This window comes from Nicotiana sylvestris, chromosome 8 (genome assembly GCF_000393655.2).
Source record: "Nicotiana sylvestris chromosome 8, ASM39365v2, whole genome shotgun sequence".
Lineage (NCBI taxonomy): Eukaryota > Viridiplantae > Streptophyta > Magnoliopsida > Solanales > Solanaceae > Nicotiana > Nicotiana sylvestris.
Window position 1 is genome coordinate 213,910,894 of NC_091064.1, and position 16,657 is coordinate 213,927,550.

Consider the following 16,657-nt stretch of genomic DNA (forward strand, 5'->3'; position numbering starts at 1 on the left):
AAAAATATGATTAATACTATCTTTTTTAAAAAAAATATATGACATATATATATATATACATGCATATACATATATATATATATATATACATGCCGAAGAATAAATGGCATATGGAACTGAAAATAAATAATTCATAAAGGGAAGGAAATATTTTCGAGAATTTTCATTGTTTAATTAATACAAATTCTATTTCTAATTATCAAAGATGTAAAATGTGGCAATCTATGCTTGTACATCTCTTTTCATTCTCATACACTCACTTTTAATCTAATAGGCCTAATTACTTGTTCACTTTGTTTTATGAAAGTAGATAAGCATCGAATTTGTAGAAAGGGAATTATTATGCAAGTTAATTTAACAAAGTTACATTACATGCAACCCGACTATTTGGCGTAAGCATTCATAACGTTCTGTCATCATGACGAGCTATACCAACTTACTTTACTCATATGATTATACCTGTCATCATACCATATAATAACTTATACCAATCTAAACAAAATCATACTCATTACAAAATATTCTACTAATGTAACTTCTTTATCTTTGCATTTAGCTAATAGTATTAAGGGATGCAATCAATGGTCCATTTTTATGCCTTACTCCCTGTCTTGACAATTTATTAAACTAATGAGATAATGAACTAATATTATTACAAACCTTTATACAAACTTTTAAAATAAGACAAATAGCCCATAGCTATCAAATTGAATGTACTACTAATTAACTAACATGAAACAAAAAATGAACTTTAAATTGATGAACTTGGACAAATAAAAATAGACTTTCAGTTCAAGCTTTATCGACAAGTCATGTTGAATCTCTTTTCAACTTAAAATTTAAAAGACATATACCTGAAAATGGAGGTAGAAGAAGTAAGTTTCAGCAGTTACAAGCAGTAACAAATTCAGTAGAATATACTGATAACACAGTAAATCTTATCAAGAATAGGATTCGAAGAGCCCAGATGCACAGTAAGATACTTTGAAAGACACTTCAGATTTTAACTGAACAGTGGAATCACACAAAATTGAACATATTCAACACAAGAACAATATTTCAGATTTCAGCCTTTCTTCAGTTACAAATTCAGTTTGTTTCTGATTTTCTGTTTCTGCTGCTGTATCTGTGTGTGAGTGTATATGTGAGTGTGCTATTTTCTGTTTTCTTTCTTTAAAATCTCAGCCCTCAAAATCTCTTAAAGATTCTCTCTTAAAAATTCTCTCTGCCTTTCTTTTTCTTTATTAAAATCTTCCCTCTGAAAATTTCTGCCCTTAGAAATTCTCTTCTGAAAATTCTGTTTTTCTTCAGAATTCTGTTTTTTCTCTCTTAAAATTCTCTCTTTCTCACTCAAAAATTCTCTGTCCCCTTAACTGTCTGTCCAGCTCCTGTATTTATACAGGGCTGGTCCTAGGCAATTTAAGTGCTTCTTGGACCCCCTTCTTCTTTTTAAAAACAGAAAATCCCATTATGTAAAACCTTTTCCCTGATTTTCAGCAGCCCATTATCCCTTGTTCCCCATTAGTATTATTAACTAATAGCAACTAACATTACATTATAATATACTAGTACTAACACCCTGTTTTTTACTGTTTCATTCCCAGAAGTGCCCCTGAAATCTTGATGTTATTACTGAAAAATCAGAACCTATAGCAAAACAGATTCTAAAATCTGTACAAACTTAGTTATCTCCCTGATTTACAGCTAAAACCAATCCTATTAACCTCCTAACACAATTGCATTCGACCAACTTTTGCAAACTTGAATTCAAACTTGACATTATAGCACTGAATTCAGAACTAACATCATAACAGCATATTTCTGAAATTATCAAAACAATTCAGACTGGACTTAACATTAAACCAAAATCAAACACACACAGGATCATTGTCAATACTGACAATGCCCTGAAACTTTAATGTTCAGACAATAACATATACAACATACATTTGAATTCACTGATTCACAGACAATCATGATTTAATTGACGAGCATTAATCAATTGACTATTTACAACATTTGTCAATAATTAGTCTAAAATAATAGAAGCAGACTGTTTTAGTCAACATTTTCAGAAATGAAAAAATTCGTAATATAACTAATCGACGAACTTAATCGAGTCGATTACACATATTGTAAATAACCACAACCAACAGAAACAGTTTACATTTGGATCAAATAGACAGAAATGACAGAATTGATCAAAACAAATATGAAAAATTAACAAGCTATTAATACGGACAACAATACACGTAGAATACACAAAAATAAATAGAAAAATACCTCTGAACTTTAATTATATTCTGACTCGAACTCAACTTGGATTTCGGATTTTTTGTTTGAAATCAAACTGACCTTAGTCGAAGTATTTTCCACTGAAAATACTTCGACTAAGGTCGATTAAACCTCAATCTTCATCATAATCTGAACCGAATCCGGAAGTTTGGTATTTTTTAGGGTTCTTAAAAACTCGATTTGGGATTTAACCATTTCTGGTCAGATTCGAGAAGAACCAAAGATATTCTAGGCACGAGGGAGGCCAGGAGGGTAACTGGTGTGAGTTTGAAACAGATCTGGGTAAATTTTTGTTTGGTCCGAATCTTCAAAAGAAGATTCGAGAAGTTCCGAACGGATTCGAACCTAACAACCAACAGATCCATACTTAGGATGACTAGGGGAAGCCATGGTGTTAATTTGGGGCTGATTGGTTTAGATCAAGTTTTCAGGCCAACCTTCGATTTAAGATTCGAAGAGTTGTGGCCTGATTCGAAGGAAACTAAGGTTGGATTCGTGTAGGGGAGGTTCAGGAGGTCCTAGGGTGTTAAGTTGGTGACCGGCGGCGTTGATGCCGCCGGGTTTCAGGCGAAGGGGAATAGGGGCGGCTAGGGTTAGGGGTCTGTTTGGAACGATGATGAACAGGAGCGGAGAGGGGGGGGGGTGTTCAGTTAGGGGCTGGGTAAGGTTTGGGATTTATATAGGGGTAGGGTGGATTAGTATCGTCCGTTGGATCAATTAGAATGGAGGGCTAGGATCTATTCACTTAACCAAACGATGTCGTTTGGTTTAAGTTGGGGGACGGGTTGAACCGGGTCAATGGATCGGGTAAGGGTCTTGGGTTCGGGTGATGAGATCTTGGCCGTTGGTTGGATTTAATCCAACGGCCCTTGATAAGGGTGACCAAACGACGTCGTTTGATTCTGCTTGAATTGGACCGGACATGGGGCTGTTGGGATTGGGCTTGTGAAGGGAATTAATTGATTTGGGCCTGGATTTTAATCCAGGTCCAATCTTTTACTAGTATGTTTTTTTTTGTTTTTTTTTCAATTAATTCATTTTCTAATTTAAAAAAAATTATAAAACCATTTTAACTTCACAAAAATATATTAATTACTCTATAACCATTATTTAACACATAGACAAAAACATCAATCACACAGTGAAACATTTAAAATAGAACCAATGCGTATTTTTTGCGATTTTATTTAAATTATCTCTTAAATGCACAATTAAATCCTATATGCATGCAATATGTATTTTACTTTATTTTTTGATTTATTTTGACAAAAATAAACATTTACGGACATAACACAAACATTTAACACCACGCCAAATTCAAAAATTACACAGTAAAAGAAATTTATTTTATTTTTTGATTTATTTTGGAGTAGTTTTTCGTAAGGCAAAAATTACGTGCTCACAGCTGCCCCTCTTTGTGCGGAAACTTGAAGAGTTTTCGTACAAAGATAAAGTGAGCGGACACGAGCGATTTTTGCCCGTTCGAATACTCCGTGGGAAGCATTTTTTGAAAGATTTGACCGAACCTCTGCTTCAAAGGTTTCCTACATATCCTTGGCTATAAAGGAATCAGGTCAATGTAGTTCGGGAATTTTTGGTAGCTGGGACTACCATGGGACTGTGATGTTACTGCTGCTTTGTGCTGTTTTTACTGCTTGCTGACCTCCTTATTACACCTTACTTTAAAGGAAATACAAAAAGCTAAATTAGACTATGGTACATGAATTATAAAAATCTTATCTAGATCATGCCCTTGCGTTTCTTGTTGTCTTGATATCTTGGTGACTCTTGGGCATTTGGCTTATTCCGTATTCCTTTTGGAACTCTTGTTGTTTCTTGCTGGGGATTCTGTTGGACTTCTCTGCTTTATTGATTCTAAGTGTGCTCCTTTATCATATGAGCGGGCTTTTGATTTCAACACTTCAATTGTATTCCCTCGTTCTTCAGGTGGGTGTCTTGACTGCTTTAATTCTTTGTCCTCATTCTCCAGGTGGACGCCTGACTTCTTTAATTCTCATCCTCATTCTCCAGGTGGACGCCTGATTTCTTTAATTCTCATCCTCATTCTCCAGGTGGACGCCTGACTTCTTCAATTCTCATCCTCATTCTCCAGGTGGACGCCTGATTTCTTCAATTCTCATCCTTATTCTCCAGGTGGACGCCTGATTTCTTCAATTCTTTGTCCTCATTCTCCAGGTGGACGCCTGATTTCTTTAATTCTCATCCTCATTCTCCAGGTGGACGCCTGATTTCTTCTTTTCTCATCCTTATTCTCCAGGTGGACGCCTGATTTCTTCAATTCTTTGTCCTCATTCTCCAGGTGGACGCCTGATTTCTTTAATTCTCATCCTCATTCTCCAGGTGGACGCCTGATTTCTTCTTTTCTCATCCTTATTCTCCAGGTGGACGCCTGATTTCTTCAATTCTTTGTCCTCATTCTCCAGGTGGACGCCTGATTTCTTTAATTCTCATCCTCATTCTCCAGGTGGACGCCTGATTTCTTCTTTTCTTTGTCCTCATTCTCCAGGTGGACGCCTGACTTCTTCAATTCTTTTTGTCCTCATTCTCCAGGTGGACGCCTGATTTCTTTAATTCTCATCCTCATTCTCCAGGTGGACGCCTGATTTCTTCTTTTCTCATCCTTATTCTCCAGGTGGACGCCTGATTTCTTCAATTCTTTGTCCTCATTCTCCAGGTGGACGCCTGATTTCTTTAATTCTCATCCTCATTCTCCAGGTGGACGCCTGATTTCTTCTTTTCTCATCCTTATTCTCCAGGTGGACGCCTGATTTCTTCAATTCTTTGTCCTCATTCTCCAGGTGGACGCCTGATTTCTTTTTCTTTACCAGGTATTTCCAGACACAAATATTGTATTTGCCCCTGTTTTAAATCAAAGAAAACTTCGTTAGTTTAAAGCAGGGTGGCTGGTTGTGGTATTCTTGCCGATGGTGATGTTTCTCTTCGTCTCTCTTTATTGCCTTGGAATGATTGAAAAGACTGTTTTGTTTTGGTAATTGATCCTTGACTATAGGATTTCCCTCTGTATGTTTTCCTTCAAAACCTTTTAACTGTAATCATATGCCTCTTCTGACTTTGCTAATCCACTTTTGATTTCCTCTTTCTTACACCCATATTTTATCTCCCACCTTTCGTGGCCGTACTTTGTACCCTTGGATCTTGGTAGTATACCTTGACATTTTTTCTTATTTGTTTAGAATAAAATTTATCTCAAAGCTTGGAGAAAGTAAGATTATTAGTAGCGAAATATGCTGATTTCGACAATTATAGAATGAAAAGAAAAATCCAATTTTTGGATGACTGTTGGAAAAGGAATAAAGGACTTATCTGATTGGAATTACTGGCACCAATGATCAGGGTATGCATTTCGGATTAATCAACCCAGTCTTTCAATCAATCTCCTTTCAATTGTCTCAAGGAGTTTTCATTGATCAATTTTCTTCATTTTTCACTTCTTCACTTCCCTTTCGCCTTATGGTGCCTGCGAAGGTTTTCACCAATAAGACTCTCTCATTTTACTTTTCTCTCAACTCCTGTCGCCTTATGGTGCCCGTGTGGGTTTTCACCTATAAGACTCTCTCATTTTTACTTTCTTTCCTTGTTTGTACCACTTCATTTACTTGCATCAGCATTTTTCTAAGATTGATCGAAAGGTCTTTTTGGTATAAGGTTAGGAATGGAAAAGGTATTAAAAGCTAAATAGCTGTGGTATGGGTTTAAAATTACAACTCTTGGAATCTTTTCTTATTTCCAATACAATTCCTGCCCCAGTTTCTTGATTGGGGTCTCTTGATATTTCTTTTCCGTGTACATTGTGCATGTTGTGCACCCTATGACCGAGCCGTGAGGCGCCTACGTATCCTTCTTTGAGGAATCAGGTCAAACGTAGTTCACTACATAATAGTGAAGATTTTGATTTTTTTATTTTTTTTATTTTATTGATTCCAAGAGAGGTTAGGAAAGAAACAAGTATGGCTAAAAGGGGAAGCAAATGGTATAGTGTTTGGACAGCAGAATAAATTGCCTTTGTCATTTCAATCTTTGAAATAGTGCTAAATACAAACATTCAAAAAGTTATGCATAATATCTCTTTACCGCGTCAGAATTGATCGCCATATCTATGCATTTGCCTTCAATATCTGTTAAACATAGTGCACCATTCGATAATACTCTGGTCACAATGAATGGTCCTTGCCAATTCGGAGCAAATTTGCCTTTTGCTTCAACCTGATGTGGAAGAATGCGTTTCAGCACATGCTGACCTACTTCGAACTTCCGGGGACGCACCTTTTTGTTGTATGCTCTTTCTATTCTTCTTTGATATAATTGACCATGGCATACTGCGGTCAATCGTTTTTCATCAATCAAATTTAACTGTTCTAGACGGGTTTTGACCCATTCATCATCATCAATCTTTGCTTCGGCAATGATCCGAAGGGAAGGAATCTCAATTTCTGCAGGAATTACTGCTTCAGTGCCGTATACCAACAAATAAGGAGTTGCTCCTACTGAAGTGCGAACAGTAGTGCGGTATCCCAATAATGCAAATGGTAATTTTTCATGCCATTGTTTTGAACCTTCTACCATTTTCCGCAGTATCTTCTTTATGTTTTTGTTGGCTGCTTCTACTGCTCCATTCGCCTTGGGCCGATATGGGGTAGAGTTACGATGTGTAATCTTAAACTGTTGACATACTTCTTTCATTAAGTTGCTGTTAAGATTAGCACCGTTATCTGTGATGATCACCTTCGGGATTCCGAATCGACATATGATATTTGAGTGGACAAAATCGACCACAGCTTTCTTGGTCACTGATTTGAATGTCTTGGCCTCAACCCATTTGGTAAAATAATCAATAGCTACCAGAATGAATCTGTGTCCATTGGATGCTGCCGGTTCAATTGGTCCAATCACATCCATGCCCCAAGCAACGAAAGGCCATGGTGCCGACATTGTGTGCAACTCGGATGGTGGAGAATGAATCAAATCTCCGTGTATTTGGCATTGATGACATTTGCGTACAAAACTGATACAATCTCTCTCCATGGTAAGCCAATAGTAACCAGCCCGTAGGATCTTCTTTGCCAACACATATCCACTCATGTGGGGTCCGCAAACTCCTGAATGTATTTCAGACATGACAGTTGTAGCTTGTCTGGCATCTATGCATCTTAATAATCCAAGATCTGGTGTTCTTTTATACAGAACTCCTCCGCTTAAGAAGAATCCATTTGCTAATCGCCTGATGGTCCTCTTTTGATCTCCTGTGGCTTGTGCGGGATATATGCCCATCCTGATATATTCCTTGATGTCGTGGAACCATGGTTCTCCATCAAATTCTTCTTCAACCATATTGCAATAAGCGTGCTGATTGTGGATTTGAATATGTATTGGATCCACATAAGCTTTGTCTGGATGGTGCAACATTGATGCTAGGGTAGCCAATGCATCGGCAACTTCATTATGGATTCTTGGAATATGTTGGAATTCCACTGATTGAAACCGCTGACAAAGATCATGTAGACATTGTCGGTATGGTATGAGCTTCAAATCTCGGGTTTCCCATTCTCCTTGAATTTGATGTACCAAAAGATCCGAATCTCCCATGACTAAGATTTCTCGGATACCCATGTCTGCAGCTAGCCTTAACCCCAAAATGCAAGCTTCATATTCAGCCATATTATTGGTGCAATAAAATCGTAGTTGAGCCGTAACAGGATAGTGATGCCCTGTTTCAGAAATGATTACAGCTCCTATTCCGACTCCTTTCATGTTAGCAGCTCCATCAAAGAAAAGTTTCCAGCCAGGTTTTTCAATTTGATCCACCTCGTCGATATGCATTGTTTCCTCATCAGGAAAATAAGTCTTCAGCGGCTCATATTCCTCATCGACCGGGTTTTCGGCTAAATGATCGGCCAGTGCTTGAGCCTTCATTGCAGTTCGAGTCACATAGACGATGTCGAATTCTGTGAGCAATATCTGCCACTTTGCAAGTCTTCCTGTTGGCATAGGCTTTTGAAAAATGTATTTCAATGGATCCAACCGAGAAATGAGGTAAGTAGTGTAGGATGACAAATAGTGTTTCAATTTTTGAGCTACCCATGTTAGGGCGCAACATGTCTTTTCCAGATGAGTATACTTAACCTCATAAGCTGTGAACTTCTTGCTAAGGTAGTAGATGGCCTGTTCTTTTCTGCCAGTGAGGTCATGCTGCCCCAATACACAACCAAATGAATTTTCCAAAACCGTCAAGTAAAGAATCAAAGGTCTTCCTGGCTCTGGCGGGACCAACACGGGTGGGTTCGACAAGTACCCTTTTATTTTATCGAACGCTTCTTGACACTCATCGGTCCATTTGACCGCAGCATCCTTTTTCAACAATTTGAAAATTGGCTCACAAGTTGTTGTGAGCTGAGCAATAAACCTGCTGATATAATTTAACCTTCCCAACAAACTCATTACTTCAGTTTTGTTTCTTGGGGGTGACAGTTCTTGGATGGCTTTGATCTTTGATGGGTCTAGCTCGATGCCTCGTCGACTGACTATGAATCCCAGCAATTTTCCAGATGGAACTCCGAATGCGCACTTGGCAGGGTTAAGCTTGAGGTTGTACCTGCGAAGTCTTAAGAAGAACTTCCTCAAATCCCCAACGTGGTTGGTCTGATGCTTTGATTTTATGATTACATCATCCACGTATACCTCAATTTCCTTGTGTATCATATCATGAAACACTGTGGTCATTGCTCTCATATAGGTTGCTCCGGCGTTCTTCAAACCGAATGGCATTACCCTGTAGCAATAAGTTCCCCATGGTGTGATGAATGCCGTCTTTTCTGCATCTTCTTCATCCATTAGAATTTGATGATATCCGGCATAACAATCCACGAAAGATCCTATATCATGCTTGGCACAATTGTCGATCAAAATATGGATATTGGGTAATGGGAAATTATCCTTTGGACTTGCTTTGTTGAGATTGCGATAGTCGACGCATACTCTAATTTTGCCGTCTTTCTTTGGCACAGGAACGATATTAGCTAACCAAACAGGATATCGAGTGACTCGAATGACCTTTGCTTCCAATTGTTTGGTGATTTCTTCTTTAATTCTCACACTCATATCAGGCTTGAATTTTCTCAGCCTCTGCTTGACAGGAGGCACCATTGGATCGGTGGGCAATTTGTGGACCACTAAATCAGTGCTCAAGCCCGGCATATCGTCATACGACCATGCAAAAACATCTTTGAATTCTATGAGTGCTTTAATTAAATCCTCTCGGATTTTTGGCTCGAGATGGACACTTACTTTAGTTTCCCGGACATTACTTGTGTCCCCTATATTGACATCCTCGGTATCATTCAAGTTAGGTTTGATTTTTTCCTCAAAGTGAATTAACTCTTTACTAATCTCTTCAAAAACCTCATCTTCATCATATTCTGATCCATAATCACAATATGTTTCTTGAATTAATATTTCGGAACCAGATTGATTTTTAAGACTGGGCTGAAGATTCCTCATGCATGCCATATCACTAGAGCCAGCGTAAAAAGAACTGTACAGAAAAGAAGAAAAAGAAAAGAAAGCTATTAGGAATGATAATAAAAAGGAAACTGCTTTTTATTGGATAATGAAAGATAACAAGGTTTTGCACGCTTCAAACCAACTGTAAGATAAATTTTGGGATTACAACCTTGAAACATCCCAAACAAACTGAAAGAAAATCAAAATAAACTACCAAGACTCCTTTCGAATTGGGAGAGGAGTGGCTTTCCAATTATTGAGCTTTGTTTCTGGTCCAACGAATTGAACTTCTGCGTTGCTACACCCTTCTCCGTCTTCCAGCATATTTACATCACTAAACAATTTCTCGAACCTTTCAATTAATTCCTCCTCAGGATTGACCTGGGATTTAGGAATTGTTGTTATCGGGCGATTTTTAGCACCGGTCTTGACAAAAGACTTCAACAGCTGTGGTACTGGTTTTGGAAGAACCCATGCTTGGTGTTTCAACCTCCTGGCTCTTATCACGTCATTGGCGGTAGGTGTGAACCCTAAACCGAATGTTCCCCAGTTCTCGGGGAGAGATACTGGTTGTACAATTCCTTGCAAAGATAAGCCCAGACCTTTGCCGGGTATAAAGCCATTCTTCAGCATTTCATAAGCTACCATGACTGATGTAGAGGATACCTTTGGATTCGCAAGGTATTTTCCTTCTGGAATTTTCTCTACCGACACTGTGTCTGACACTTGGTATACCCATGGTCCTTGGTCAATTTCTGCTCCCTCGACTGGTACAATGGTGCTGTCGTGAGCATTTAAATTTTCTTCTCCATGCACGACTATTTCTTGATGGTCCCATTCAAACTTGACAGCCTGATGTAATGTTGACGGGACTGCTTTAGCAGCATGGATCCATGGTCGACCCAACAACAAGTTGTAAGAAACAGTCATGTCCAACACTTGGAATTCCATTGTGAATTCAACTGGCCCTATAGTTAGCTTCAACACTATGTCGCCAAATGAATCTCTGCTTCCACCGTCAAATCCTCGTACGCAGATACTATTCTTTTGGATCCTCTCCTCTTTAATTTTTAATTTGTTTAAAGTGGAGAGAGGGCATATGTTTGCACTGGACCCATTGTCGACCAATACCCGGGTTACTACGGAGTTTTCACATTTCACGGTGAGGTAAAGAGCTCTGTTGTGCTCGGTACCTTCCACAGGTAATTCATCATCAGCAAATGTAATCCTGTTCGTCTCAAAGATTCTGTTGGCTATTTCGCCCAAATGATTTACAGAGATCTTTTCAGGAACATGAGCTTCATTCAGGATTTTCATTAACGCCAAACGGTGTTCCTCTGAATGGATCAGTAATGACAACAATGAAATTTGAGCGGGGGTCTTCTTTAATTGATCCACAACAGAATAATCATGGAGCTTCATTTTTCTTAAAAACTCCTCCGCCTCTTCTTCCGTCACAGCTTTCTTTGTTGGCATTGGATTGTTTTTAGTTTTTCTCAGCTCTTCGGGAGTAAAACATCTTCCCGAACGAGTCAAGCCTTGTACCTCACACACTTCTTCCTTGATTTCTTTGCCCTTGTACATTACGGTCACCCGTTCATAGTTCCATGGGATGGCTTTGTTGTTGATGATTGGCAGCTGGATTACAGGTGCAATAATAACCCGATCTGTACGTGCTCCTTCCACAATTACGACGGGTTTGTTAGCAACCCCTGGTACTATCACCTTTGTCCTCTCTTGTTTTGCGGCAACTTTGTTCGATGATCCCTCATCGACTATCATAGACGGTTCACCACCATTCTTGTTATGCTTAGACACCGGCTTCTCCTCCATTAACTGCTTATCTGGCTTGGTTTCATGAGACTTGATCATCATGACAGTTTGTGACGGCTTCTTTGTCTCCCCATCAGCTTGTATGATTTCTATCATATTAGCCTCTTGATGGGCTGGCATTGGATTTCTATTGATATTTGGAGCTTCAGGGGTTTGAACCTCGATTTTATTAGTATCAATCAGCTCTTGTATTGCATTTTTCAAATGCCAACATTTCTCCGTATCATGGCCTGGTGTACCGGAGCAATATTCACAGCTAATGGTGTAATCCAGATTCTTTGGTGGAGGATTGGGTAGCTTGGATTGTATTGGTCTCAACATGTCTAACTGTCTCAGCCTGTGGAACAGACTAGTGTAAGACTCTCCCAATGGAGTGTAAGTTTTCTTTTTCTGTTCCCTTTCTCCCCTGAATGCTGGCCTAGGCCTGAAACCTGGTCCGGGATAAGCTCGGGGGTAGGTATTTGGTGTGACAGGAGCACGCCAATTGGTGTGAACAGGTGGCTGATTGTATGCTTGAGCGTGGTTAATGGCGAAATGAGGCTCTGAAGGGTGATAGTAATGTTGGGATGAATCATGGTGGTAAGCTGATTGGCGAGGTCGTTGCTGATTATAGTAAAGCGGTGAACCCCTGGGTCCTGGCCAAATTCCTGAATCAACTACGGTTGCTTCCTCCCTCTTCTTTCTTCCGATTCCTCCTACCCCGCCTTGAATAGCTTGAGTAGTTGCCTTAATTGCTGAATAGCTCATGATTTTGTTTGTCTTGAGGCCTTCTTCTACCATACCTCCCATCTTCACTACCTCGTTGAATGATTTTCCAACCGCTGAAACCAAGTGGGCGTAGTAAGTTGGTTCCAAGGCTTGGAGGAAGTAGTCTACCATTTCGCTCTCCTTCATAGGAGGATCCACTCTTGCCGCCTGTTCTCTCCACCGAAAACCATACTCTCTGAAACTTTCATTGTGTTTCTTCTCAAATTTGGTCAAAGATAATCGATCTGGGATGATTTCCAGATTGTATTGGAAATGGTATGCGAATGCCTGTGCCAGGTCATCCCAGGTGTACCATCTTCCATGGTCTTGGCGTGTATACCACTCCAAAGCTGATCCGCTTAGACTTTGACTGAAGTAAGCCATCAATAATTCATCCTTTCCCCCAGCTCCTCGCATCTTGCTACAGAAACCCCTTAAGTGGGCTACTGGGTCGCCGTGCCCGCTGTATAGGTCAAATTTGGGCATCTTGAAGCCAAATGGCAATTGTACATTAGGGAATAAGCATAAATCTTTGTAGGCTACACTGACTTGCCCACCTAATCCTCGCATGTCTCGGAACGACTGTTCTAGACTTTTGACCTTCCTGAACATCTCTTCTTGTTCAGCATTTTTGGCTGGCTTGTCAATTTCGGTTGGGAGATCAAACCGAGGAGCAGGTGAATTGATTTCGGAGGCTTTGAAGGTGGGCTCCGGGGGTAATATTGGTTGTCTTGGGCCTGAAATGTAGGCTCACTAGGAGATTTGTGAAATGTAGCAGGGGGAGGTGCTACAAAAACAGGAGTCATAGGTGGAGGAAGGTACGGAACTGGTTTTGGAGGTGGAGACTGTGGTGTCTGAGAGGTGGTGCCTCGGTAGTGCTGATAAATGGGGAAACTTGGGGATAATTCAGTGGTGATATTATCCTGAGTTTGGATTATTGATGGAGCAGGGTTATTTGGGTAAGATGGGGGCAACTGTCCTGTAGACCAAGCTTGGTACATTTCTGCCATTTGCTGCTTGAGCTTAAGCATTTCTTCTTTCATTTTCCCGACATCCATCTCTTCTATCTCCATACTTGTGTCAACATCTGGGATAGACATACTTTCGGGTATTGGTCCTTTTGATCTTGTGTGATAGTGATAATATGCCAGTATACTCTTTAGAGAAACTAACTGGTTGAATTCTGAAAATGGACAAACTTGTTAGTTTTGAGAGTTTAACACATATATAATCACACGTTGAGATGCAATGCTCCTAGACAAATAATCCCTTTCTATTATGCATTCGCTCGGTTGCTTGTATCGTCCCAGCTTTATTGAAATTGAAAAATTGTCATTCGCTTTTATTTACTAAAGATATCTTTATCGTGGTGGTCGACTCTTAGAGATTGCCTATGTATTATGTCAAACATGAATCAGACCTTGCGTAGTTCGGACCAAAGTCAATCATGTTTATTTATTACACAAAGATGGAATTACATTCGAAAACTTTAAGAAAATAGCTTGAAACACACACACTTAAATCAGAATAAAAGATACAATTCATAACATCTCACAAAATGCCCCACTTTCCACTTTTGTTCTCTAATATTGGATTATCTGCTCAATGTGGGGCTTGACCTGGATGGCCTCCCAGCGTACGATACATCCTTTCCAACTCTATTGCTAGATGACGAGCAAAAGTGGGCGCATGCTCTGTAAACCTTTCATAATCCATTCCTTGGCAGTTTACATAACTTTGAGATGTGAAGACTGCCAAGTCGTGGACTTGTGCCCTGAAACCTTGGAGACGTTGGTCTTGGTCTTGCAATTGCTGCTGACGAGTGGTGGCTATGTCTCTGACACGGTTTTCACGATCTAAAGCTGATTCTAATAGAGCTCGGAGTCTGGCCTGCTCTAATCTTGCTTGTGATCTTTCCCTGTCGAGGTCTGCTTGTTGGTATTCTCTGTTGCATCTTCTTGCCTCTTCTAGTTGTGCACGAAGCTGGTCTTCTGATCGCATCCAATAGTCTTTTTCCTTCTTGAATTGAGCCTTGTCTTTTTCGGATTGCCTATCCTGGCGTTCCTTGTTAGATCTGGCTTCTTCATTTAATTGTTGGATCCTTTCTTTTGCTTTGCTCAATGCCCTTTCGTTTTCTGCAAGAATGGAGTCAAAATCTTGCATTTTTTCGAAGAGATTGGCGATGGTTTTTTGATCTTTCCAGCTTCTCTTTGGCGTTTCAGAGACTCTTTTCATTTTTTGGAATCGAGCATGAAGATTTTCATTCTCACAAGCTAGACTCTTTTTCTCGCCTTTGGCTTCTTGTTCTTGCAAATCTTTCTCCAAACTGAGGCTTCTTAGATTTTCTTTTAGGGCATGGATAGTGGCTTTGTACCCTTTTTCTTTTTCTCCCCAGATTAACCGCTCTTGGATTTTATCATTGAAATTTTGAACATGGGGTCTTTTTGTTGGCCTTTTTAGCTCAGGTTCCGGTGCATCATCCACGCGGGACCGCTTTTCGAACCACCTTGCATATCCAGGATTTATCTCACCCTTGGTAGCGTCTAGGACTTGAGTATCACTTTTCAAGTATCGGCACCCATTCCACATCTGCTGAAGTAGAGCTTCGGGAATAGTGGCTTCTGGGTGTAATTCGATTACTTGCATACTCAAATCTTCCTCATCAGGAACTATTTGATATCTCCCTAGTTGCCTTAGGACTCTTAGTGGTGCATATGGCTGAATGCTTCTCAATCCCAATAGTAGTAGATAACTATTTGAGGTTGACATATGTATTACTTCTCTCATCGGGAGCCATCCCAGAGTCCATTCAATTTGATTTGCCGTTAAAGCCTTTAGATGAGATACCCATGCTTCTATCCCTTCTGGAGCTTGGTAATTTTTTGTTCTTTCCTCATAGCTCTCGATGCAATTAGCTCTGTTCGACCCATACTGTATGATCTTGGGTTGTTGTTGGAGATGTTCAATCACCCACATTTGCAACAAAATTTTGCATCCTTCGAAAACCTTCGCCCCTGATTTGCATAAAGTCAAAGCCCGATAAATATCTGACAGAATGATGGGAACAAGGGTGTGATTTTCTTTAGTGGTGAGGATTTGTACAATTTTTGCGGTGCGAATATCAATTGTTCGCTCTTTATTTGGGAAGATCATGACTCCTAGAAAAGCCACCATGAAAGCAAATCGTCGGTGCATCTGCCAAGTGTCTTTGTTTTGCTTATTAGTAAGGCCTTTCTCATGAATTTCGAACCCATCTGACTTTCCAAATCTGGAATACAAAAAGTTGAAGGAACAACATCCATTGATGACATTGCTTTTCCTGATTTGACTGCTGATGTTCAGAAGACCGAAGAATCGATGTATTGAAGGAGCCTTTGTGAATATCAAGCTTTGATTTCTTAAACTTCCGTCAAAACCAACATAGCCAGCTACCTCCTCTAATGTAGGAGTAAGCTCGAAGTCAGAGAAACGAAAAACATTGTGTACCGGGTCCCAGAAAGTTACTAATGCCGTAATCAGATCATCCCGAGGCTTAACTTTCATAATGTCCGTGAGATTTCCCAAATGCTTGACGACCCATTTTTGACCGTCTTCGCCTAAATCATACCACCACATTTGAAGCTGACATAAAAATTCCTCCGTACTTGTGGATGAGGGGCTTTGTGTAGTGCTCATTTTGTATCTGAAATTTAATTTTAATAAAGTCAAAATTTATACTAAAAATCATTTTCGAAATTTTTTCTTTTATTTTTTTAAAAAAATTAAAACTATATTTTTTCGAAAATTTTAAGGCAACCCATTTTATTCCTTGCTTCTTACCATGATTTTATTTAAGCTGGTCAACAAGCATGTTCGAGGCAAATGAATGCACAAGTAGCAAGTAGGATGCATCATGATGGTCTTTTAATTTTTGGGTTCACCTGTCCTAGACAGACCCAACCCCTGTGTTGAGTCTCCAAGGGCAAATGCATATGATGCAAATATTCGTTCCTACTAGGGATCCGGTACATGGCTGAGTTATTCTAAGTGTAAAACCTTAGGTTGATTGTTCTAAACCTGGCTTACCCAAACGGACAGTTTGAGCCGAAGTGGGGGTAACGTACCGGGAGCACGAAAGTCTGCCCGGCCTAGTTACTTGTCCCAACTCCGTCTTATTTGGTATGACTTTAACAGAAAGGTGGGTCACGCGCACGTGTACACCATAAATTCAGAAGACTCAGAAAGAAAGGGGTTTCGTAGCAGT